This window comes from Dama dama, chromosome 4 (assembly GCF_033118175.1).
Source record: "Dama dama isolate Ldn47 chromosome 4, ASM3311817v1, whole genome shotgun sequence".
Classification (NCBI taxonomy): domain Eukaryota; kingdom Metazoa; phylum Chordata; class Mammalia; order Artiodactyla; family Cervidae; genus Dama; species Dama dama.
The window spans coordinates 7,926,804-7,951,715 of record NC_083684.1 but is presented as its reverse complement, the minus strand read 5'-3'; the positions used below and the strand labels follow the sequence as shown (position 1 = coordinate 7,951,715).

Here is a 24,912-nt window from a genome sequence, read left to right as displayed (position 1 = left end):
GTTGCTTCCATGTCCTGGCTATTATAAACAGTGCTGCGATGAACATTGGGGTGCACGTGTCTCTTTCAGATCTGGTTTCCTCAGTGTGTATGCCCAGAAGTGGGATTGCTGGGTCATATGGCAGTTCTATTTCCAGTTTTTTAAGAAATCTCCACACTGTTTTCCATAGTGGCTGTACTAGTTTGCATTCCCACCAACAGTGTAAGAGGCTTCCCTTTTCTCCACACCCTCTCCAGCATTTATTGCTTGTAGACTTTTGGATAGCAGCCATCCTGACTGGCGTGTAATGGTACCTCATTGTGGTTTTGATTTGCATTTCTCTAATAATGAGTGATGTTGAGCATCTTTTCATGTGTTTGTTAGCCATCTGTATGTCTTCTTTGGAGAAATGTCTGTTTAGTTCTTTGGCCCATTTTTTGATTGGGTCACTTATTTTTCTGGAATTGAGCTGCAGGAGTTGCTTGTGTATTTTTGAGATTAATCCTTTGTCTGTTTCTTCATTTGCTATTATTTTCTCCCAATCTGAGGGCTGTCTTTTCACCTTACTTATAGTTTCCTTTGTAGTGCAAAGCTTTTAAGTTTCATTAGGTCCCATTTGTTTAGTTTTGCTTTTATTTCCAATATTCTGGGAGGTGGGTCATAGAGGATCTTGCTGTGATTTATGGCAGAGAGTTTTTTGCCTATGTTCTCCTCTAGGAGTTTTATAGTTTCTGGTCTTACATTTAGATCTTTAATCCATTTTGAGTTTATTTTTGTGGATGGTGTTAGAAAGTGTTCTAGTTTCATTCTTTTACAAGTGGTTGACCAGTTTTCCCAGCACCACTTGTTAAAGAGGTTGTCTTTTTTCCATTGTATATCCTTGCCTCCTTTGTCAAAGATAAGGTGTCCATAGGTTCGTGGATTTATCTCTGGGCTTTCTATTCTGTTCCATTGATCTATATTTCTGTCTTTGTGCCGGTACCACACTGTCTTGATGACTGTAGCTTTGTAGTAGAGTCTGAAGTCAGGCAGGTTGATTCCTCCAGTTCCATTCTTCTTTCTCAAGATTACTTTGGCTATTCGAGGTTTTTTGTATTTCCATACAAATTGTGAAATTATTTGTTCTAGTTCTGTGAAAAATACCGTTGGTAGCTTGATAGGGATTGCATTGAATCTATAGATTGCTTTGGGTAGAATAGCCATTTTGACAATATTGATTCTTCCAATCCATGAACACAGTGTGTTTCTCCATCTGTTTGTGTCCTCTTTGATTTCTTTCATCAGTGTTTTATAGTTTTCTATGTATAGGTCTTTTGTTTCTTTAGGTAGATATACTCCTAAGTATTTTATTCTTTTTGTTGCAATGGTGAATGGTATTGTTTCCTTAATTTCTCTGTCTGTTTTTTCATTGTTAGTATATAGGAATGCAAGGGATTTCTGTGTGTTAATTTTATATCCTGCAACTTTACTATATTCATTGATTAGCTCTAGTAATTTTCTGGAAGAGTCGTTAGGGTTTTCTATGTAGAGGATCATGTCATCTGCAAACAGCGAGAGTTTCACTTCTTCTTTTCCTATCTGGATTCCTTTTACTTCTTTTTCTGCTCTGATTGCTGTGGCCAAAACTTCCAACACTATGTTGAATAGTAGTGGTGAGAGTGGGCACCCTTGTCTTGTTCCTGATTTCAGGGGAAATGCTTTCAATTTTTCACCATTGAGGGTGATGCTTGCTGTGGGTTTGTCATATATAGCTTTTATTATGTTGAGGGATGTTCCTTCTATTCCTGCTTTCTGGAGAGTTTTAATCATAAATGAGTGTTGAATTTTGTCAAAGGCTTTCTCTGCATCTATTGAGATAATCATATGGTTTTTATCTTTCAATTTGTTAATGTGGTATATTACATTGATTGATTTGCGGATATTAAAGAATCCTTGCATTCCTGGGATAAAGCCCACTTGGTCATGGTGTATGATTTTTTTAATATGTTGTTGGATTCTGTTTGCTAGATTTTGTTAAGGATTTTTGCATCTATGTTCATCAGTGATATTGGCCTGTAGTTTTCTTTTTTTGTGGCATCTTTGTCTGGTTTTGGAATTAGGGTGATGGTGGCCTCATAGAATGAGTTTGGAAGTTTACCTTCATCTGCAATTTTCTGGAAGAGTTTGAGTAAGATAGGTGTTAGCTGTTCTCTAAATTTTTGGTAGAATTCAGCTGTGAAGCCATCTGGTCCTGGGCTTTTGTTTGCTGGAAGATTTTTGATTACAGTTTCGATTTCCTTGCTTGTGATGGGTCTGTTAAGATCTTCTATTTCTTCCTGGTTCAGTTTTGGAAAGTTATACTTTTCTAAGAATTTGTCCATTTCATCCAAGTTGTCCATTTTATTGGCATAGAGCTGCTGGTAGTAGTCTCTTATGATCCTTTGTATTTCAGTGTTGTCTGTTGTGATCTCTCCATTTTCATTTCTAATTTTGTTAATTTGGTTCTTCTCTCTTTGTTTCTTAATGAGTCTTGCTAATGGTTTGTCAATTTTGTTTATTTTTTCAAAAAACCAGCTTTTAGCTTTGTTGATTTTTGCTATGGTCTCTTTAGTCTCTTTTGCATTTATTTCTGCCCTAATTTTTAAGATTTCTTTCCTTCTACTAACCCTGGGGTTCTTCATTTCTTCCTTCTTTAATTCCTTTAGGTGTAGAGTTAGGTTATTTATTTGGCTTTTTTATTGTTTCTTTTGTAAGCCTGTAATGCTATGAACCTTCCCCTTAGCACTGCTTTTACAGTGTCCCACAGGTTTTGGGTTGTTGTGTTTTCATTTTCATTCATTTCTATACATATTTTTATTTCTTTTTTGATTTCTTCTATGATTTGTTGTTATTCAGAAGCGTGTTATTTAGCCTCCATATGTTTGAATTTTTAACAATTTTTTTCCCTGTAATTGAGATCTAATCTTACTGCACTGTGGTCAGAAAAGATGACTGGAATGATTTCAATTTTTTTGAATTTTCCAAGACCAGATTTATGCCCCAGGATGTGATCTACTCTGGAGAAGGTTCCGTGTGCACTTGAGAAAAAGGTGAAGTTGATTGTTTTGGGGTGAAATGTCCTATAGATATCAATTAGGTCTAGCTGGTCCATTGTGTCATTTAAGGTTTGTGTTTCCTTATTAATTTTCTGTTTAGTTGATCTATCCATAGTTGTGAGTGGGGTATTAAAGTCTCCCTCTATTATTGTGTTACTATTAATTTCCTCTTTCATACTCGTTAGCATTTGACATACATATTGCAGTGCTCCTATGTTGGGTGCATATATATTTATAATTGTTATATCTTCTTCTTGGATTGATCCTTTGATCATTATGTAGTGTCCTTCTTTGTCTCTTTTCACATCCTTTATTTGAAAGTCTATTTTATCTGATATGAGTATTGCGACTCCTGCTTTCTTTTGGTCTCCGTTTGCGTGAAATATTTTTTTCCAGCCCTTCACTTTTAGTCTGTATGTGTCTCTTGTTTTGAGGTGGGTCTCTTGTAGACAGCATATATAGGGGTCTTGTTTTTGTATCCATTCAGCCAATCTTTGTCTTTTGGTTGGGGCATTCAACCCATTTACATTTAAGGTAATTATTGATAGGTGTGTTCCCGTTGCCATTTACTTTGTTGTTTTGGGTTCACATTTATACAACCTTTCTGCATTTCCTGTCTAGAGAAGATCCTTTAGCATTTGTTGAAGAGCTGGTTTGGTGGTGCTGAATTCTCTCAGCTTTTGCTTGTCTGTAAAGTTTTTGAATTCTCCTTCATATCTGAATGAGATCCTTGCTGGGTACAGTAATCTAGGTTGTAGGTTATTCTCTTTCATTACCTTAAGTATGTCCTGCCATTCCCTTCTGGCCTGGAGGGTTTCTATTGATAGATCAGCTGTTATCCTTATGGGAATCCCTTTGTGTGTTATTTGTTGTTTCTCCCTTGCTGCTTTTAGCATTTGTTCTTTGTGTTTGATCTTTGTTAATTTGATTAATATGTGTCTTGGGTGTTTCGCCTTGGGTTTATCCTGTTTGGGACTCTCTGGGTTTCTTGGACTTGGGTGGCTATTTCCTTCCCCATTTTAGGGAAGTTTTCAGCTATTATCTCCTCGAGTATTTTCTCATGGCCTTTCTTTTTGTCTTCTTCTTCTGGGACTCCTATGATTCGAATGTTGGGGCGTTTCACATTGTCCCGGAGGTCCCTGAGGTTGTCCTCATTTTTCTTAATCCTTTTTTCTTTTTTCCTCTCTGCTACATTTATTTCCACCATTTTATCTTCTACCTCACTTATCCTATCTTCTGCCTCCGTTATTCTACTCTTGGTTCCCTCCAGAGTGTTTTTGATCTCATTCATTGCATTATTCATTTTTAATTGACTCTTTTTTATTTCTTCTAGGTCTTTATTAAACATTTCTTGCATGTTTTCAATATTTGTCTCCAGGCTATTTATCTGTAACTCCATTTTGTTTTCAAGATTTTGGATCATTTTTATTATCATTATTCTAAATTCTTTTTCAGGTAGATTTCCCATCTCCTCCTCTTTTGTTTGACTTGGTGGGCATTTTTCATGTTCCTTTACCTGTTGGGTATTTCTTTGCCTTTTCATCTTGTTTAGATTGCTGTGTCTGGAGTGGGCTTTCTGTATTCTGGAGGTCTGTGGTTCCTTTTTATTGTGGAGGTTTTACCCAGTGGGTGGGGTTAGACGATTGGCTTGTCAAGGTTTCCTGGTTAGGGAAGCTTGCGTTGGTGTTCTGGTGCGTGGAACTTGATTTCTTCTCTTTGGAGAGCACTGGAGTGCCCAGTAATGAGTTTTGAGATGGGTCTATGTGTTAGGTGTGACCTTGGGCAGCCTGTATGTTGATGTTCAGGGCTATGTTCCTGCTTTGCTGGAGAATTTGCATGGTATGTCTTGCTCTAAAACTTATTGGCTCTTGGGTGGTGGTTGGTTTCAGTGTAGGTATGGAGGCTTTTGGACGGTCACTTATTACTTAAAGTTTCATGTAGTCAGGAGTTTTCTGGTGTTCTCAGGTTTTGGGCTTAAGTCTCCTGCCTCTGGATTTCAGTTTTATTCTTCCTGTAGTCTCAGGACTTCTCCAACTATACAGCACTGATAATAAAACTTCTAGGTTAATGGCGAAAAGATTCTCCCCAGTTAGGGACACCCAGAGAGGTTCACAGAGTTACCTGAAGAAGAGGAGAGGGAGGAGGGAGATAGAGATGAGCAGGAGGAGAAAAAAGGGGACTCAAGAGGAGAGAGACAGATCTACGCAGCTGTCTGTTCCCAGAGTGTTCTCCATAGCCCAGACACCCACAAAGATTCACAGAATTGGATTGGGAAGAGAAGGGGAAAGGAGGAAATAGAGGTGTTCTCAGGTAGAAAACAGAGAGTCAAGATTGGGAGAGAATAATCAACACACTCCTGAATAAAAATGGGAACTGAATATTGGATTCTTAAATGTTCACAATTTATATCATATACTGAAAAACAAAAATTGAAAATCTAGAGTAGAGGTTAGACTCTTAAAAATACTGTATTAAAGACAAAAACCAAAATACACACAAAACATTTTAGAAATATATATGAAATTCGGTTTAAAAATAGGTCTTCTCTCTTTTTTTTGTAAGGTTATAGTGTATTGAAAATGAAAATTAAGAAGTAGTAGAGGAGTACTAGAGGACTTTAAAAGAAATAAGAGAAAAAGAAAAATACAAAATAGAAGAGAAAAAGGAAAAAAAAAGAAGAAAAGAAAGAAAAAAGATTTTTTTTCCCTAATTAAAAAAATCGTAAAAATCTATGAAAATGAAAGTTAAGGAGTAATGGGGGAATAATAGGGAATTTTAAAGGAAAATAAAAGAGAAAAAATAAAAAAGAAAAAATAAATTTTTTTTTCTTACTTAAAAAAAAAAAAGGTAAAAATATATCTAGAAATTTCTCTGGAGCTGTTGCGGTCAGTGTGGGTTCGGCTCAGTTTCACATAGCTCCTCGTTCCAGCTTACGCTTCTCGATATCTACAGGCCCCTTCCGGTGTAGTCGGTGTTTTCTACAGGGATTTTAATCTGTTGCACCAGTCCCTTCTGAAGCGGTTCCCTTTGTTTATTTGGCTTCTGTTTGCCGGTCTCTTCAGAGTCTCATTTCCGCCCTGACACAGGCGGGCGGAGGTGGACTCTTACTCAGGTAGCTAGTTCCGTCGCTCTGCGGGGAGGGGCTGTCGCTGCCGGGAGGGGCTGGCGCCGCGGGGAGGGGCTGGCGCTGCGGGGAGGGGCTGGCGCTGCCGGGAGGGGCTGACGCTGCTTTCTCCGTCTGCGCTGCTCAGGCTCCTGGCTGCTCTATATGGAGCGCGCCCCGCGCTGCGCGAGGTTCCAGCCCTCGGGTGTTCCACAAAAGCACGGAACAAAAAGCTGCGCCTGCTCTCTGTGCCTTCCCCGTCAGAGCGGTCCAGGCAGCCAGGGGCTTGACGGGCGCACTCTCCCCAGGTGCGGCGCGCCCACTCCCTTCCGCGGTCCCAGTCTCAGTTTCCTCCGGCGCCAGTCGGGTGCCTGCGCCTTCTGCCCTCCGCGTCCCCAGCCCCAGTCACTGCCCGCGCCTGTCGGGTGCCTGCGCCCTGTGTCTCGCCGCGACCCTCCCGGCGGATGTCGACCATCCAGAATCTCGGGAGGTCTTTGATTAGAAACTGGAGGCCTGTTTGCAGTGCGGTAGGGGATGCGGTCCTTGGGGCCGAGCCTGCCCCCTTCCCCTCCCCCCTGCCTCCTGCCTCCGGTGGGGCTGGGCCGGTCCGCAGCCTGAGAGCTCTTCTGTGGACTTTCTCGGTCCCTTTGTTCTGCGAACGGCCGGCTGTGTGTTCCGGCCGGTTCATTTTCTTTCTTTCATTTTCTCTCTTTTGCTCTCCCACAGTTCAAGTTGGCAACTCACAAAAGCTCCCTCCAATTGTCCTCAGGGCACTCAGGCCCGGACCCTACCCCAAGCAATGCCGCCCGCTCCTCTCTGTGCCGCCCCCACTTGCTGGTGGCGGATGCGGGTGTCTGGGGTACTTTTCTGCTGGGAGTTGCTTTTAGGCTCGTAATCTGTGGGTTTTATTTATTGTTTCCCTCCCAGTCAGGTTGCCCTCCAAGATTCAAACACTTCCCCCAGGCCCGCCAGTGCGAGGGTTTCCCGATGTCTGGAAACGTCCTCTATTAAGACTCCCTTCCTGGGACGGATCTCCGTCCTTAGCTCTTTTGTCTCACTTTTTATCTTTTATATTTTGTCCTACCTCCTTTCGAAGACAATGGGCTGCTTTTCTGGGCGCCTGATGACCTCAGCTAGCGATCAGAAGTTGTTTTGTGAAGTTTGCTCTGCGTTCAGTTATTCTTCTGATGAATTTGCAGGAGAGAAAGTGGTCTCCCCGTCCTACTCCTCCACCATCTTGGCTCCTCTGTTGGTGCATTTTATAATCAGTTGTGCATTAGACTTAAGGAGATGAGGTGTTAATGGTTGATGTGAGAATGTATTTCTGGAATGGACCTGCTGATAAAGTTTCTGGGAGAAGTGAGGGGATTCTAGGAAAGATGAAGGGAAACTGGGTGAAGAGAGGATGCTGAGGGAGATAACAGATGCTGGGAGAAGTGGGGGAAACTAGAACAGGATGGGAGGGTACACTATTGAGCCCAGAAGCTTCCTGAATCACTCCAAGTTGATTCAGGTATTCCTTCTTTTCATGTTCCTATCCTCTGTGCATATGCTACTTCAGAGGCTGATTCCCAGAGGCAACCTCTGGGTCCCTCTCTGAAGTTGCAGGGTGCTCAGGTTACCCCTCCAGCTTCAGATTCTTTGGGGCTTCATCTCATATGCTGGACCTCCCTTAGCTTCACAGTCATGTTCTAGCTGCATAAAGCTGCTGGGTAGAAGAATGTGTGGTCTTTTGCCTTCAGACTGCCCTCTAATGTGGAGTTAGCAGCAAGGGCTTTGGGGTGAGACATATTCAGATTTAATACTTGCTGTCCCATTTGCTAGCTGTGTGATTTTTGGCAGCTTGTAAAACTTTCTGAGCTTTGGTTTCCTCATCTTTAAAGTGAGGGTGAGAGAATTCCCTGGAGGTCCAGTGGTTAGGACTCTGCACTCTCACTGCGGAGGGTGCAGGTTCAGTCCCTGGTCAGGGAGCTAAGATCCTGCAAGTCGCAAGGCATAGCCAAAAAAAAAAAAAAAAGAGGGTGAGAATTTCTAACTCTGGTGTTGATGTGCATGTGCAGTGGTAGGAAGGAGATTAAATGACATAAAGTGATTCACATTAGCTTTTATTATGCTGCTGCTGATTATCATTGTCTTTTCGTCTTTTTATTCAAGCTGAGGTAGCCCCTTCAGCCCCTGAGGTAGCTTCTTCTCATGGACACTGCCTACATTATCAACCCAGATTTTATGGGCCCCAAACACCCCTGAAGCAGAGGGAGCACCATCTCCCTGGCCATCCCCAGTGCTGACTGGGAGCTCTGACTCTTTATCCCTCTTTCTGTTAGTTTCCTGAGTACCCGGCTGTTGCCTGCTGATTACCAGAGCTCTAGTTTCATTAGAAAAATAAAAAGGCCATGTAAGGTTATAGATAAAACCAACATAAGGAAAAAGGAGTGTAAGTGAGGCTCCTTTTCAATGAGATGTAAGCTTTGATAGTTTTTCAAGAAAACTGCAAAAAGACCCAGAAATTCAGGATACAAAACAATCAGCATATTTTTTAATACATAGCTGAGCTCATGGACGGCCCCTGGGCAAGACAGTAAAGGAAGCTGGGAAGGAGCAAGGGCCTTCCCAGAGGGCCCTTCACTGGTCTGGATAACCCAAGGAAGCAGACTGGAATAACCATAGAGACTAGGGCCAAAGTTTTTAGCCTACATGAAGCACGGAGGTAGAAATAAGAGCCCCAAATACAGCTGAGACTCTCCAGGATTTAAACCTCTTTTAAGTGAAGTAAGGCCAGAAAAAATTCAACCACTAAGGCAGAGGAGGAAGCTTTTCTAACCCGGACTGGGTCGGGTTGGAGAAGAGGAAAGCCTCCTCTTAGAAATGTATAATCATACTTCTGCCCTCTTTTGGATTTGAGATTAAATTTACACTACTCATGTGATCCTGGAGTCTGGAGGCCAGGAAGTGATCATAAAAACTACTCCCGGCTGGAAAATTCATAGAGAAAGAAAGTAGAATGCTGGTGGCCAGGATGTGGCCTGTGTGGAGGAGGCGGGAGGAAAGGGAGCTGTTGAATGGATATAGAGTTTCTATTTTGCAACATGAAGAGTCCTGGAGATTGTACAACAACATGAAAATATTTAGCACTCTTGAACTGTGTGCTAAATTTTATGTGATGTATATTTTACCACAATTAAAAAAACTGGAAAAAAAAAGATTTGGAGGGATTTCCCTTAAGGATTTTATTATTGAGTGAGAAAAGTAAGAAATGGAGATGGGTGTTAATATGATCCCCTTTTGGCAAAGTGACTCCAAATAAAGCCAAACTTGACCCCAAACCCCACACTTGTATTTGCCTGTGTATTTCTGTATAAACATACAGGAGCATGAAGAAGGTAGTGAAGGCTTCCCATCAGGGTTGCTTATGTAGGGCTGCAGATGAAGAAAGAAAAGGAAAAGAAAAAGGAAGATTTTGGTGCAACTGAAAATATCTACAATACCTAATCTTCACTCTGTCTGCTCTGATCCTGTTTATGAAAGAGGATATCTGATTGTGCGTGCTCACCTCCATGGGATAAAAATCAGACTGCTGACTTACCGATATGCCCTCTGTGGCAATGGAGAAGAAAGCAAATTATATGGATCTGGTGATCTTATTTTATTTACACAAATAAGCAAATGCCCTTTCTATGTGTATACACACCCTCATGTATTGGTGTGAGCATGGAAAAGATGTGGAAAGACAGGTGTCGGCAACTGACGCAAAGCCAGACACTGATGTAAAAGCAAGGGACATAAAGCCGGGAACGTGCCGGAAAGCCAGTGCACCCGACGGAAAGGCAGGGCACGTGATGGAAAGGCAGGGAGCATGAGAGAAAGCCAGGGCACGTGACATAAAGCCAGGAACGTGACGGAAAGCCAGTGCACCCGACGGAAAGGCAGGGCACGTGATGGAAAGGCAGGGAGCATGAGAGAAAGCCAGGGCCTACGTGACATAAAGCCAGGAACGTGACGGAAAGCCAGTGCACCCAATGGAAAGGCAGTGCACGTGACGGAAAGCCAGTGCACCCGATGGAAAGGCAGTGCACGTGACGGGAAGGCAGGGAACATGAGGGAAAGCCAGGGCACGTGACATAAAGCCAGGAACGTGACGGGAAGCCAGTGCACCCAATGGAAAGGCAGTGCACGTGACGGAAAGGCGGGGAACATGAGGGAAAGCCAGGGCACGTGACGGAAAGCCAGTGCACCTGATGGAAAGGCAGGGCACGTGATGGAAAGGCAGGGAACATGAGGGAAAGCCGGGAACGTGACGGAAAGCCAGGGCACGTGACAGAAAGCCGGGAACGTGACGGAAAGCCAGGGCACGTGACAGAAAGCTGGGAACGTGACAGAAAGGCAGGGAATGTGACGTGAAGCCGTACACGTGATGTGAACCCAGGGAACGTGACGGACAGCCTCTGCACCTGACAGAAAGCCAGGGAACGTGACGTGAAGCTGGGCACGTGATGTAAATTCAGGGTACACGGGGGAAAAGCCGAGCACCCGACATAAAGCTGGGCACTTGACGTCAAGTTGGACACATCACACGCCCCAGACGTTTTGTCGCTTTCGGTTTTGTAAGCTGAAGTCTAACGCCAAGGTCACGCTCACTCTGCAGGTTCGTGCTGGCTCCTGCCTTACCTCTGCCTAGGCTCGAGGCTGGCTTGGGTTTGAGGCGCGCTGAAGGAAAGCTGGGGGAGGGGAGTGGGGGTTGTGGCGGAACCCGAGGGTGCCCACCACTGTACCGTGGAGAGAGGGACCCGCCTGCCAGTCTGTGGGCCCCTTTCCTGGAAATAGACGTTTCTGGAAGATCTTGAAGAACCGCCCTTTCCTCGAGCAGTTTCTCGTCTGTTAGGCGGGTTTTAAAGCCCCGCCCCTCTCAGCCTCGTGTCCTCCGCGCCTCCTTCCCGCTTGGCTTGGCCGCCTGCTCTGTGATCTGGCCTCCCCACCAGCTGGGCTTGCAGGTTTTTGTCTTCGTGTGCCAATCCCCGGCATGGCACGTGGGAGAGGCTCAGGTCAGGAACGAATGTAGAGCAGAATTTAACTCTGACCCCTCTAAGTTTCAGGTTCTTATACAGGGGGCGTGGTTAAGAGTAGGGGTCGTGGTGGAACCAGGAGGGTCCTGGGTCAGACTGATGTGTATGATGAGGGCAGGGTGGGGGAAGGTTGGCGACTGACTCCTCCTGGCCCCAGACTGCTCTGTTCCAAGTGGCTTGGGAACAGGGGACTGCCTCTGATTCTACCTTAGCTGCAATACTGATGCCTGTTAGAAAGAGACCAGACCTCCCTTCGGATCTCTCTGCGTTAATTAATTAACATGGTGATTGAATTCTCCTCATGGTAGGCACTGAGCTAGGAATTCAGTGGGGTTTATGTTCCAGAGGGGTGGGAGATTCAAAACTACTAGTGCATAGTTGTTTAATTACAGCTATGATAGCTATTATGAAACACAGGCCCCGTTGCCCTTGGAAGGTGTAACAAAGCAAGTTTGATGATGAGCCAGAACAGAGCCTGTGCGCCAGGGACTGTGTTCCTGCCAATGGTCTTATTAGAGCAGGGCTTGAACCCAAACTCAACAAGTGTGAGGCCAAATACATAGCAGGGACCTCTGCAAACACCCCCATTTCCCTTCCACTACTCCTTCCCAACTCAGTTCAAACAGGAGTTTCTCAAGCTCCATTTTTCAGATGGGTGAAGTGAGGCCTATAGAAAGGAACTGATTTGCTCTCTAGGTCCCAACTTAGTAAGGAGAAGCCAAAGACAGGCTCCCTGGCACCATGCTCAGCCTGCCCGAGTCCCCACAGTCCATCCTCTGTGATGAGCCAAAAAATGAAAAACAAAGCTGCTCTGTTCACCCAGATTTCTGTTTTCTCCATTGTTCTCCACTAGGGACATTCCTGAATTGGTAAAGAAGGGACTGGCTCAGCCTCTCCTGGCAGTTGATCGGCTATGCTGTGCCTAACCAGAATTGAAAAGTCAGGAGACAGAGTTAGAAGAAGGTTGAGACTTTGAGGACCTCCCACCTGGCTCAGGACCCTGTGATCAGGTCAAAGGAAGAGGGGCACTGCGGGGGTGGGGTGTGTGTGCTGGGGGGTGGGGATGGAAGGAATACAGAGGGACAGCTCCCTTGGAAAGGGAGCAGCTGGAGCAAACTGGATCTTCTGTGGGTCCAGGGCAGCATGCGAAAGTGTCTGGGAGGGTGTGGGTGAGGGGAAGGGGAAATGGGAGGAAAGAGAATTAGGCTGGCAGGGGGTGGGGGAAGGGCTTTATGCACAGGGAACAGCAAGTGCAAAGGCATTGAGGCCAACCATCATGTGAGGGAAGGGGTGGGCTCCAGGGATGAGAGCCTGACCCCTTGGTGATCCTGGCTCCATGGAGCAAAGAAAGGATCATGAGAGTCTTGTCCTGTGAGAGGAGACAGTTGTCTTTTCTCTGCCTTAGCCTGAGAAAAGCAGGGAACCCTCCTTTTTCTCCAAAAATGCACATGTCCACTTACGTGCAATACTTTTTTAGTTGTTTTTGCTTTTTTAAATTGTGGTAAAACATATATGACGTAGGACTTCCTTGGTGGCTCAGATGGTAAAGAATCTACCTGCAAGGCAGGAGACCCAGGTTTGACCCCTGAGTCAGGAAAGATCCCCTAGAGAAGGAAATGGCTTTTTACTCCAGTATTCTTATCTGGAGAAATCACGGACAGAGGACCCTGGTGGGCTATACAATCCATGGGGTCATAAAGAATCAGACATGACGGAGCGACTAATACACACACACACACACACACACACACACACACACACAACATAAAATTTACCATTTTTTAAAAGCGTGGTTTTAATGTGGATCATTTTTAGTTTTAATTGAATTTGTCACAGTATTGCCTCTGTTGTTTATGTTCTGGTTTTTGGCATGTAGGATTTTAGTATCCCCCCTCCCAATCCTGAATTGGAAGTCAAAGGCTTAACTGCTCGACTGCCAGGGCATCCCTAAAAACTACCATTTTAAACATTTTTAAGTGTGCAGCTCATTGATATTAAGCACATTTACAATGTTACATAACCATTATCACTATTTTCAGAACTTTTTCATTATCTCAAACAGAAACTCTGTACACATTAAACAACTCTTCCTTTCTCCATCTCTCCATCCCCTGGTAACCTCTGTTATACTTTCTAGCTCTAGATTTTGCCTATTCTGGGTCTCTCAATGTATATGCAGTTTTTAAAGAATGGTAAAATTGACATGCAATAAACTGCACAAAAGTGCACAACTTGCTAACTTTTGATTAAGCACTTCTTGTTGTTTGGTCACTGAGTTGTGTCCAACTCTTTGCAACCCCATGGACTGCAGCACGCCATGCCCCCCTGTCCTTCACTGTCTCCCAGAGTTTGCTCAAATTCATGTTCATTGAGTCAGTGGTGGTATCTAACTATTTCATTCTCTGCCTCTCTCTTCCCCTTTTGCCTGCAGTCTTTCCCAGCATTAGGATCTTTTCCAGTGAGTTGGCTTTTTGCATCAGGTGGCCAAAGTATTGGAGCTTAAGATTCAGCATCAGTCCTTCCAATGAATATACAGGGTTGATTTCCTTTAGGACTGACTGGCTTGATCTCCTTGCAGTCCAAGGGTCTCTCGAGTCTTCTTGCTTACTTCAGCAGCACATAGACTAAAATTGGAACAATGCAGAGATTAGCATGGCCCTTGTGCAAGGATGATATGCAAATTCATGAAGTGATCCATATTAAAAAAAAAAAGTCTTCAGCACCACAATTCAAAAGCATCAATTCTTTGGTGCTCAGCCTTCTTTATGGTCCAACTCTTACATCTGTACATGACTAATGGAAAAACCATAGCTTTGACTCTACAGACCTTTGTCAACAAAGTGATACCTATGCTTTTTAATATGCTGTCTAGGTTTGTCATAGCTTTCCTTCCAAGGAGCAAGTGTCCTTTAATTTCATGGCTGCAGTCACTGTCCGCAGTGATTTTGGAGCCCAAGAAAATAAAATCTGTCACTGTTTCCACTTTTTCCTATTCAATTTGCCCTGAATTGATGGGATTGGATTCCATGACCTGAGTTATTTGAATGTTGAGTTTTAAGCCAGCTTTTTCACTCTCCTCTCTCACCCTCATCAAGAGGCCCTTTAGTTCCTCTTCACTTTCTGCCATTAGAGTGGTATCATCTGCATATCTGAGGTTGTTGATGTTTCTCCTGGCAGTCTGTATTGCAGCTTATGATTCATCTAGCCTGGCATTTTGCATGATGTACTCTGCATATAAGTTAAATAAGCAGGGTGACAATATATAGCCTTGATGTACTCCTTTCTTAATTTTGAACAGTCAGTTGTTCCATGTCTGGGTCTAACTGTTGCTTCTTGATCTGCATACAGGTTTCTCAGGAGACAGGTAGGGTGGTCTGGTATATTCTCATCTCTTTCAGAATTTTCCACAGTTTGTTGTGATCCACACAGTCAACGGCTTTAGCATAGTCAATGAAGCAGAAGTAGATGTTTTTCTGGAATCTCCTTACTTTCTCTGTGATCCAACTAATGTTAGCAATTTGATCTCTGGTTCCTGGTAGCTTGAAGGATTTTGAGCATAACCTTACTAGCTTGTGAAATGAGCATATGGTAAGTTTGAATATTTTTTGACATTGCCCTTCTTTGGGATTGGTATGAAAACTGACCTTTTCCAGTCCTGTGGCCACTGCTGAGTTCTCCAAATTTGCTGGCGTGTTGAGTGCATCACTTTCACAGCATCATCTTTTAGGATTTGAAATAGCTCAGCTGGAATTCCATCACCTCCACTAGGTTTGTTTGTAGTGATGCTTCCTAAGGCCCACTTGACTTCACACTCCAGGATGTCTGGCTCTAAGTGAGTGACCACACCATTCTGGCTATCCAGGTCATTAAGACTACTTTTGTGGAGCTCTTCTGTGTATTCTTGCCACCTCTTCTTAATCTCTTCTGCTTCTGTTAGGTCCTTACTGTTTCTGTCCTTTATCATGCCTGTCTTTGCGTGAAATGTTCCCTGATAGCCCCACTTTTCTTAAAGATATCTCTAGTCCTTTGCATTCTACTGTTTTCCTCTATTTCTTTGCATTCTTCATTTAAGATGGCCTTCTTATCTCTCCTTGCTAGTCTCTGGATTTCTGCATTCAGTTGCATTTCCCTTTCTCCCTTGCTTTTCACTTCTCTTCTTTCCTCAGCTGTTTGTAAATCCTCCTCAGACAACCATTTTGCCTTCTTGCATTTCTTTTTCTTTGACATGGTTTTGGTCACTGCCTCCTGTACAGTGTCACAAACCTCCATCCATAGTTCTTCAGGCACTCTGCCTACCAGATCTAATCCCTTGAATCTACTTGTCACCTCCACTGTGTAATCAAAGGGATTGGATTTAGGTCCTCCCTGAATGGTCTAGGACTTCCCTGGTGGCTCAGACAGTAAAGAATCCATCTGCAATGCAGGAGGCCATGTTCGATCCCTGGGTCAGAAAGATTTCCTGGTGAAGGGAATGGCAACCCACTCCAGTATTCTTGACTAGAGAATTACGTGGACAAAGGAGCCTGGCAGGCTACAGTCCATAGGGTAACAAAGAGTCAGACAAAACTGAGCAACTTACACTTTCACTGAACAGCCTAATGGTTTTCCCTACTTCTTGATTATTCATGCAGTAAGCCAAATAATGCCTATACCAGTCACTGCCTAAATTTCCTTGTGTCCTTTTAAATTCCTCTCTCCCCAGAAAACTACTGTCGGCTTTCCGTTCCTGTAGATTAGTTTGTATTTTCTTGAGTTTTAAGTACATGAAATGACACAGTTCATACTCTTTCTTATGGGTGGTTTGGTTTCTTTCAGCATAATTGTTTTGAGATTCATTCATTCATGCTGTTGGGTGCCTCAGTAATTCATTCTTCTCATAGCTGAGTAGTATTCCATTTTATGATCTACCATAATTGTTTATCTGTTCACCTGCTGATGGACATTGAGATTGTTTCTAGCTTTTGGTGCTCATAAATAGAAATTCAGTGGCTTTTTGTATGTAGATTGTGTCCTGCAGGCCTCCCTGGTGGCTTAGCTGGTAAAGAATCCTCCTGCGATGCCGGAGACCTGGGTTCGATCCCTGGGTTGGGAAGATCCCCTAGAGGAGGGAACAGCTACCCATTCCAGTATTCTGGCCTGGAGAATTCCATGGACTGAATATTCATGGGGTCACAAAGAGTCAGACACGACTGAGCGAGTTTCACTTTACTTCACTTGTGTCCTGCAACCTTGCTGAGCTCTTTTATTAGCTCATCTTGTTCCCAGTTTTAGGGACAGAGCATTCAGTCGTTCATCATGTAAGTTTCTCATAGATGCCTTTTTGCAGCTTGAGAAAATTCCCTTCTCTTCATAGTTTGCTGAGAGATTCATTGGGAGTGGGATGCTGGATTTTGTCGGAGGGATAAAATCTACTGCATCTGCTGAGGTAATCATCAGTTTTTCTTTGTTAGTTTGCTAATGGTGGTGGGGGCGGAATTCACAATGCTTGATTTTCAGGTGTGAAACCAACCCTTCGTTCCTGGTACTGCCTGTGAGATTAGAATAGGGCATGGGAATTCAGGTGCCTCTGGAGAATCAGGGGCCTTGTCCCTCAAGGAGACCAGGTTCTGTGCCCAGTCATGGGGAGAGGGAGGGAGGGGGCAAAGGGCAAGGGCGGGGAGAACCCGAACGTCAGACTGCACCTACCACCGCAGGGGAGCCGCCCCAGGAGAGACAGGGCCCAGTCAGGGGCGCAGTGCCATCGGCAGCTTCCCACTGGGTGTGCGCGTGCGCGGCTTGGGTGATCCCTGCTAGCAGCCTCTCTGCCGGATCTCCCGCACCGCACTTGCCTCTCTGGGAACTCTTGGTCTCTGTAAAACGGAGCTGGTGGTGGCTGGGCACCCGGGCGCAGGGACCAGGCCCAGGAGGCCAGTCTGCATTCCTGAGTGCCGTGGAAACGACCTAGCAGGCTGCGAGCTCCTTGGCAGTTCCCGTCTCCGTGAAATGAAGGTATGGTACTTCCTCCCAGGGTTGCTGTCTTCAGTGAGCCCATGGTGACAGACCACTTAAATAAATCGGATAAAAGTGGCCAATGGATGATGTTCCAAGCCAGTGTCCCTCACTCACCAGGCTGACTCTCTCATCCTTAGTTTCCTCACTTAGAAAATGGAGATAACAGTTTTACGAGATGAATTGTATTGATGACAATTCAGTGTCATCAGGCAAATAGATGAGTGAGCACCTGGCACAGTTCCTGGCACGTGGGAAGTGCTGGGTGACATGCAGGCATCTCAGGTGCTGGGGTGGCTGCAATGGAGACTGTCCTGGAGCTGGAGGAGCTGCAGAGGCAGCCAGGGGCAGGAGCGTGCCCTGGCCTGGGTTAAGTGTGCAGTGCTGTGCACTTGAGTGATACTGTGCCATGGAGTGGCGCTCTCAGCACCCCTGCCAGACTGGCATGATCCTGGTGCACCACCCAAGTGCCAGCAGAAAGGGCGAGGCTTAGAGCTAGAGCTCGAATTCGAATCCAGATTCCCTTGGTTGTTTGGGAGGTTTGTGCCCCTCTAAAAGGTGAAGGATCTCCCCAGGGTTGGTGCTAACTCTGGTCCCACATTGAGGGAACTGGGAGAGAAGAAAGGAATCAAGTAGCCAAGGAAGCTCTTGGTGGATTCTCTCCTTCCCCATCTTGGCCTTGGGCTGGGTTTTTCCTCCAGCTTCTTAGGCTGAGTGCTTAGCTGACCTATTTCTACTTCTCTGTTGGCATTTTGGCATCTGACCCAAATGCCCTACTCACGCAGATGTTGTTCATCAGATGCTACCGTCTTCTTGGTGCATTAGGCTCTGGGGACACAGTGATGAGGTCAGAACAAGGCTCATCCTTATGATTACAAGATAACACCTATGTGAACACAGTTAAAATGATGGCAGAGACCAGTGCCTGCAGACGTGCCCCAGACAGTGTGACAGGGAATGACCTGGGCTGGTCAGAGAAGGCTTCTCTGTACCTGTGATGTTTCAGTTGACAAGAAGGAGTCAGCTGGGCAAGATTCTGGGGCGGGGCATTCTAGGCAGAGGGAACAGACAAAGTCCTTAAGGAGGAGTCAGTCTGATGAGTAACTGGCGGTCAGTATGTGGACAGTGTGTGGAGCTAGGGGAGGGGTCACCTTGCAGTGTGTGGGGAAGTCCGGGGGGCGGGGTGGGGGGAGCAGGAGGACTTACTCTAAGTACAGATTCTAGGATTCTTCTGAAAATGAAAAAAGTTCTTGTATTTTTTTCTTATCTTTTGTCTTTTGTGATTTAGAGGGTCTCTTGTTTGGAAAAATATTTGAGAGTCTCTCAGAACTGAAAGTATTGTCGCCCACCAGGTTGCCTTTAGCCACTGTTATTTCTACTCCTGAACTGCCACTGACAGTAGACTGTGCTGTTCTCTAAGCCACCTTGCCAGAATTACTTGATGGGGTCATATCCCCTGGCAAGGGGTATGAAAGCCCAGCCTTCTTGCCCTAGGCTGGGAGGACTCTGATGTTATTTAAAAATGCTCTAGGCCTCCAAGACGTGCCCTTCCCTATCCTCTCCTCTTGCTCCTTCACCTGAAGGTTTCTCTGGAAAGTTTGCCCTCAAAAATTCATGTAAAACTGAACCCCTGTCTCAGGTTCTTCTTCTGGGGAAACCAAACTTAAGCCACCAGGGACCATGTGTTTTTTGGACTTGAAATTGAGGTTCTGGGATTAGAACCTTCCAGCTCTGAAAGTCTTTAGAACTGTGTGATTTACTCAATCACATAATAGGTGATTGGCAGAGCCAGGCTCAGGAAGGCATCAAGGGTGGGGGTGGGGCCTGCTGGTGAATGTGGTGCAGAGCCAAGGTCGCAGCTGTGGTTTACCAGTAGCTGTGCTCTCTGCCTTAATTGCTCCGGAGACTTTATGTCCAGAATTCCACCTGCTTCTTCCTATGTTAGAGTAATTCACCCTGAAGTATGAAAGATTGGCAGCTCAGAGACAATGCATTTTGAAAAGAAGATGCTTGTAATAAATCTGTAATTCAATGAACTTTTTGTCAAGGCGATGAATGAGTTCAGTCAGCTCAATCGTTCAGTCATGTCGGACTCTTTGTGACCCCATGGACTGCAGCATGCCAGGCTTCCCTGTCCATCACCAACTCCTGGAGTATACTCAAACTCATGTCCATTGAGTTGCTGATGCCATCTAACCATCTCATCCTCTGTCATCCCCTTCTCCTCCTGCCTTCAGTCTTTCCCAGCATCAGGGTCTTTTCTAATGAGTCAGTTCTTCACATCAGGTGGCCAAAGTATTGGAGCTTCAGATTCAGCATCAATCCTTCCAATGAATATTCAAGACCTATTTCCTTTAGGATGAACTGGTTGGATCTCCTTGCAGTCCAAGGGACTCTCAAGAGTCTTCTCCAACACCACAGTTCAAAAGCATCAGTTCTTCAGGGCTCAGCTTTCTTTAATAATCCAACTCTCACATCCATACATGACTACTGGAAAAACCATAGCTTTAACTAGATGGACTTTTGTTGGCAAAGAGATGTCTCTGCTTTTTAATATGCTGTCTAGGTTGGTCATAACTTTTCTTCTTAGTGCAATTCTGTTGGGTTTGAGGTCATAAGTGAAAGTGTCTGCCTCTTTGTGACCCCATGGTCTGTAGCCTATCAGGCTCCTCTGTCCATGGGATTTTCCAGGCAAGAATACTGGAGTGGGTTGCCATTTCCTTGTCCAGGAGATCTTCCTGACCCAGGGATTGAACCCGGGTCTCCCGCATTGTAGGCAGACGCTTTACCAGGGAAGTCCATTTGAGGTCGTATGTGTGTGTGTGTTAGTCACTCAGTCGTGTCTGACTCTTTGCGACCCCGTGGACTGTAGCCCACCAGGCTTCTCTGTCCATGGAATTCTCCAGGCAAGAGCAGTGGAGTGGATTGCCATTCCCTTCGCCATTTGAGGTCATAAGGAAGCTGTATATCAGGTAATTCCTGAGCTTTCCCAAGGATCAGCTTTCCCACCCCATTTCTGCTTCTCCTTATCCTCTTCTCCCCACAGTCAGACCACACATGTTGAGAAGCACTCCATGCCTTCCTCGGGTCAATTGCAAGGCCTCTCAAAGGGTTGAGTCGATGGAGGGGAAGGTGACTCAGCTAAAGAAATAATTTGGCCAAAAGTGCATTTTGGAAAAGAACAGACTGGTGATTTGAGCTAAGCTCCCTGGCAAGTGATTGATTTCTCAGAAGCGTGGAGGGCTGTGTATGATGTAGTAAATTTCCATACCGTTTTCTAAAGGGCTGGTGTCAATTGCTGGCTGAGGCAGGCTTGTGATTTAGGTCTGGAGATGGCAGGTAAGACACTCCTGAGGAATGGCAGCCCCCCTGGCAGAGTTTCACTTTTCTGTCCAAGTGGCCTTGGGCAAGTCATTTATTTTTCCCCATACACAGTTTCCTTGTCCAAACAAGCAGAGCTAGAAAGTCCACAATCTTGGTCCTCAAAGTGTAGTCTGCAGACCAGGAGCATTTACACCTGGGAGCTTGTTAGAAATGCAGAGTCCTGGGAATTCCCTGCCAGGCCAGCAGTTAGGACTGCGCTTTCACTAGCAAGGGCCTGGATTCAACCCCTGGTTGGGAAAGTAAGATCCTGTAAGCTTCATTGGCATGCCCCCGCACCCCACGAAAAAAAAAGAAGTGCAGAGTCCTGGGAATTCCCTGGTTGTTCAGTGGTTAACACTCCGTGATTTCACTAGTCTGGGAGAATTTCTGGTTGGAAAACTACAGTCCCGCAAGCCACACGGTATGGCCAGAAAAAGAAAAAAAAAGAAATGCTGAGTCCTGGGTCTCACCCTAGACCTTATAAATCTGTATTTTAAGAAGATTCCCAGGTCATTTGTATACACATATCAGTTTGAGGAGCCGTGCTCTGGAACAGACCACTCAAATGTGGTCCTTAAACTAACGTATCAGCATCACCCGAGCATGTTCGAAATGCCTGTTTGTGGGCCCCAGACCTACTGAACAACACCTCAGGGTGGGGCCCCGGAGCCTGTGTTCTGACAGCCTCTCCAGGTGATTCTCAGGCACACTGACCTTTGGTAAGTGCCCTCCCTCAAGTCACACAGATTCTAGCAGAGGTTTGGCTGTTGTTTGTGTGTGTGCTAAGTTGCTTCAGTCATGTGACTCTTTGCGACCCCGTGGACTGCAATCAGCAGACTCCTCTGTCCACGGGATTCTCCAGGCGAGAACCCTGGAGTGGGCCGCCATGCCCCTCTCCGTAGCTGTTGTACACACAGGGCTTGCTCCCTGCCACTTTGTGGTTCTGGAAACACTCACATACCCGTACTCCATGGCATTTCTGGGGTGTCTTTAGCTTTGCTTTCCAAAGAGAAAACTGAAGTTTAAGGGAGGTTAAGTGAGTTGCCCAAGATCTTTCTATCTCACAATGTTTTTCGATAGTGTTATTGACACAAGATGTTTCTGGCAGTGTAAGTTAGCTATTACACGGTAATAAAACTGCTCGTGAGTATTTAACGTTACCCGTTGAGAAATGACAGAGGCTGTTTTTACTGGAGCATGGTGGTTTACAATGCTGTGTTCGTTTCTGCTATACAATGAAGTGAATCAGCTGTATGTAATACATACATCCCCTCCCTCTGAGGCCTCCCTCCCACAACCCCCAACCCCCCACCAGGTAGGCGCTCTTGGAACATGAGCTGGAAAAGATTTTGTGGGTCTTGATCAAGTTTTCAGAGCTCGTGAACTGCAGCTCTTCTTTTCTTGTTTCTTGTTTTGGATAGTAATACATTCACATGGTTTAAACATCATGGAATAAAGGACTGCTGCTGCTGCTGCTGCTAAGTCGCTTCAGTCGTGTCCAACTCTCTGCAACCCCCTAGATGGCAGCCCACCAGGCTCCCCCGTCCCTGGGATTCTCCAGGCAAGAACACTGGAGTGGGTTGCCTTTTCCTTCTCCAAGGCATGAAAGTGAAAAGTGAAAGTGAAGTCGCTCAGTTGTGTCCAACTCACATGGACTGCAGCCTACCAGGCTCCTCTGGCCATGGGATTTTCTAGGCAAGAGTACTGGAGTGGGGTGCCATTGCCTTCTCCATAATAAAGGACTATAGTCAAAGTTTTTCTGTCACTCTTGTTCCATAGCCACCCTATACCCTCCTCCCCTAGAGAACTGTTTTTAGTTTATTGGATTTAATCTAATTAATGCTGATTCTTTACAAAACCTTGGAATCTCCTGATATAAGGCTACCCTCATGACCCCCCCAGATCTCTGGACTTGCATTTTCCCAGTTCACTTTATCATCCTGACAAAAAGTCCATCAAATCGATTAACAAGCATCTTCTCTTAAGGATGCACCATCTTGAAGAGGTTCTGAGTTGCTGCTCTTGGATGCGTTTGTGTGTATTATTCTAACACAGCATTTCTTTTTGCAAATACAAATGTACACAGATATTTATAAGTGTGTTATATATAGCATATATTAGCTGTGAAATAGCGTCCGTATCTATGTCTATATAATGCTTTGTCACCTCTGCCAACACAATTTACAAAATAGAATACACGGTACTGTTCTGAGCCGTGCTTGTTTCACTGAATATATTATGCAGTTGTGTTGTGTAATAGCAGTTGTTTCCATTCTGTTATCACAGACACTGCTATATATGTGGCATTTTGCCAGTGCTTATTCTATATGCAGGATAAATTCCCAGAAATGAGGTTGCTAGGTGTCTGTATTTGTAGTTCCAAGAGATACTGCCAACTTGCCCTTCTTAAGTTGGTGCCAGTTTGCACCTCAACCAGCTTTGGATAAGAAGCAACTGTTTTCTCACATCTTTGCCAGCTTGTTAAGTTGTCGTATTGCTGGATTTTTACCAATCTGATAGGTGAAAAGCAGTGACTCATTTGAGTCTTCATTAACCTAGAGTATGTTTATAGGCCATTTCTATTTCTTTTTCTGTGACTATTAATACTCTCTGCTTGTTTTAAAAATTGGATTGTTGCCTTTTTCTTTGTTTCTAGGAACTGATTATCTATTAGGGAAGGATGGCCTTTTGCCTTTGATAAAAGTTGTGTCCAACTTACTGTTTCTCTTTTATTGATGGTTTGTTGGTTCTGTTTACACATATTTTCATTTTTTGCAGTCAGATTTATCAGTCATTTCTTTTATGGCTTCTCAGTGTTGAATCATAGGTACAAAGGTCTTCCCTGCTTCAAGATAACATGTTCTTTATTTTCTTCTATGATTTTACATTCAAATTTTGATCCATTCGGAATTTCTTTTGATGTATACTGTGAGGTATAAATCAACTTTTTTTTTTTCAGATGGCTATCTCTTTTCTGATGAATTGAGAAGCTATTTTAATCATAAACTGTTTATCATAAGCTTATTTTCTCATATATATGTAAGTCTATTTCAGAACTTGCTACTCTATTCCATTGGTTTTTTGGCTATTCATGTTCATTCATGTTCACACTATTTTGCTTGCCATGGTTTATAATATTTAAAAATATCTTTTAGTATATTGAAGGGCTGCTCCCCTTATTTTTAGATCTCTTTCAGGCTGTTCTTGCTCATTTTTCTATTTGAACTTTAAAATCTGTTATATAATTACATTCCCATGTGTTGGTGTTTTTACTGGGTTTGCTTTAATAAAAACTGAAATGTAGCACACATACCGAAAGGGGAACCGATTGTAAGTATGCAGCTTGATGAACTGTCGCCCAGTAAAGCGAGCCATGCTGGAGCAGCACCGGCGTGGGGGAGCCCCGCTCTGGCCGCCAAGCACAGAAGGTAGTTATCGTTCTCATTTCTTCTGTCATGGATCGGTTTTGATGGATTAAAAAAAAAAAAAACTTTATATAAATGGATTCTTCTGTATTTGGCTTCTTTTGCTCAATTTGTGAGTTTTTTAAATCTGTTCTCCTGCTGATGGACATTTAAGTTTCCCAGTTTTTGGCTATCATGAATAACACTGCCTTCAATATTGTAACATACTGCTTTTGGTGTCTATGCATGTATGTGTGTGTATATATATAAAATTCTGTTGGGTATTTGCTTATGAGAACTTGTGCATGGGATGTGCATGTGTTCAACTTCAGAAAATACTGCCGAACAGTTTTCCAAATAGATATGTAACCATTTACCCTCCTTCCAGTAGTGTCTGAGAATTCCAGTTGTTTCGAGTTCCTGCAACACTTAATTTTGTTGGTCGTTTGGATTTTACTTACTCTGGTGGTAATTTAGTGTGGATTTAATTTTCACTTCTGAGACAACAGTGAGGTTGCATGTGTGCTCAGTTGCTTAGTCATGTTAAGCACTTTAAAATATGCGTTTGTCGGCCATTTAAATATTTTGTTTCACAAAATATATTGGGATTGTTTTAAATGTATACATTAACTTTAGAAAATGGACATATTGATGATGTTGATTGTTCTTATCCAGGAACATGGTGTAGCTTTCCATTTGTTTAAATCTTCTGTGTCCTTTAGTATTATTTACAGTTTTTTAGTATGTATCTTGCATGTTTTTTGATAGGTTTATTCCTAGATAGATATTTTTTATGGAGTCTTTTCTAACTGGCTATTGTTTGTAGTAGTTTCTTAGCTGATTCTTGTAGCCATTTTAGGCTTATAATTATTTCATCTATAATTAGAAATAATTTTACCTCCTTCCATCCAGTTCTTTTTTAGTTTTTTATTGAGATATAA

The 24,912-nt window shown here is 44.1% G+C and overlaps 1 protein-coding gene and 1 non-coding gene across 5 annotated transcripts in view; both read left to right on the top strand.

Annotated features, from left to right (window-relative positions):
• IL34 (interleukin 34) overlaps positions 1–24,912 on the top strand; it is a 69,679-nt gene that overhangs the window by 8,124 nt on the left and 36,643 nt on the right. For 2 of the 4 annotated variants that reach the window (XM_061137644.1, XM_061137654.1), the window contains exon 2: positions 12,070–12,226. The exons of 1 other annotated variant lie outside the window; for it this stretch is intronic. The gene's annotated coding sequence lies outside the window, so the exon portion shown is untranslated. Of the gene's footprint in view, positions 1–12,069; positions 12,227–16,907; positions 17,205–24,912 lie in introns of those variants that run through there. One more of the 4 variants, XM_061137639.1, reaches the window with a different exon arrangement.
• On the top strand, positions 13,817–13,920 carry LOC133055300 (U6 spliceosomal RNA). Its single transcript, XR_009692598.1, has one exon. It is a non-coding gene; the product is annotated as a U6 spliceosomal RNA (small nuclear RNA).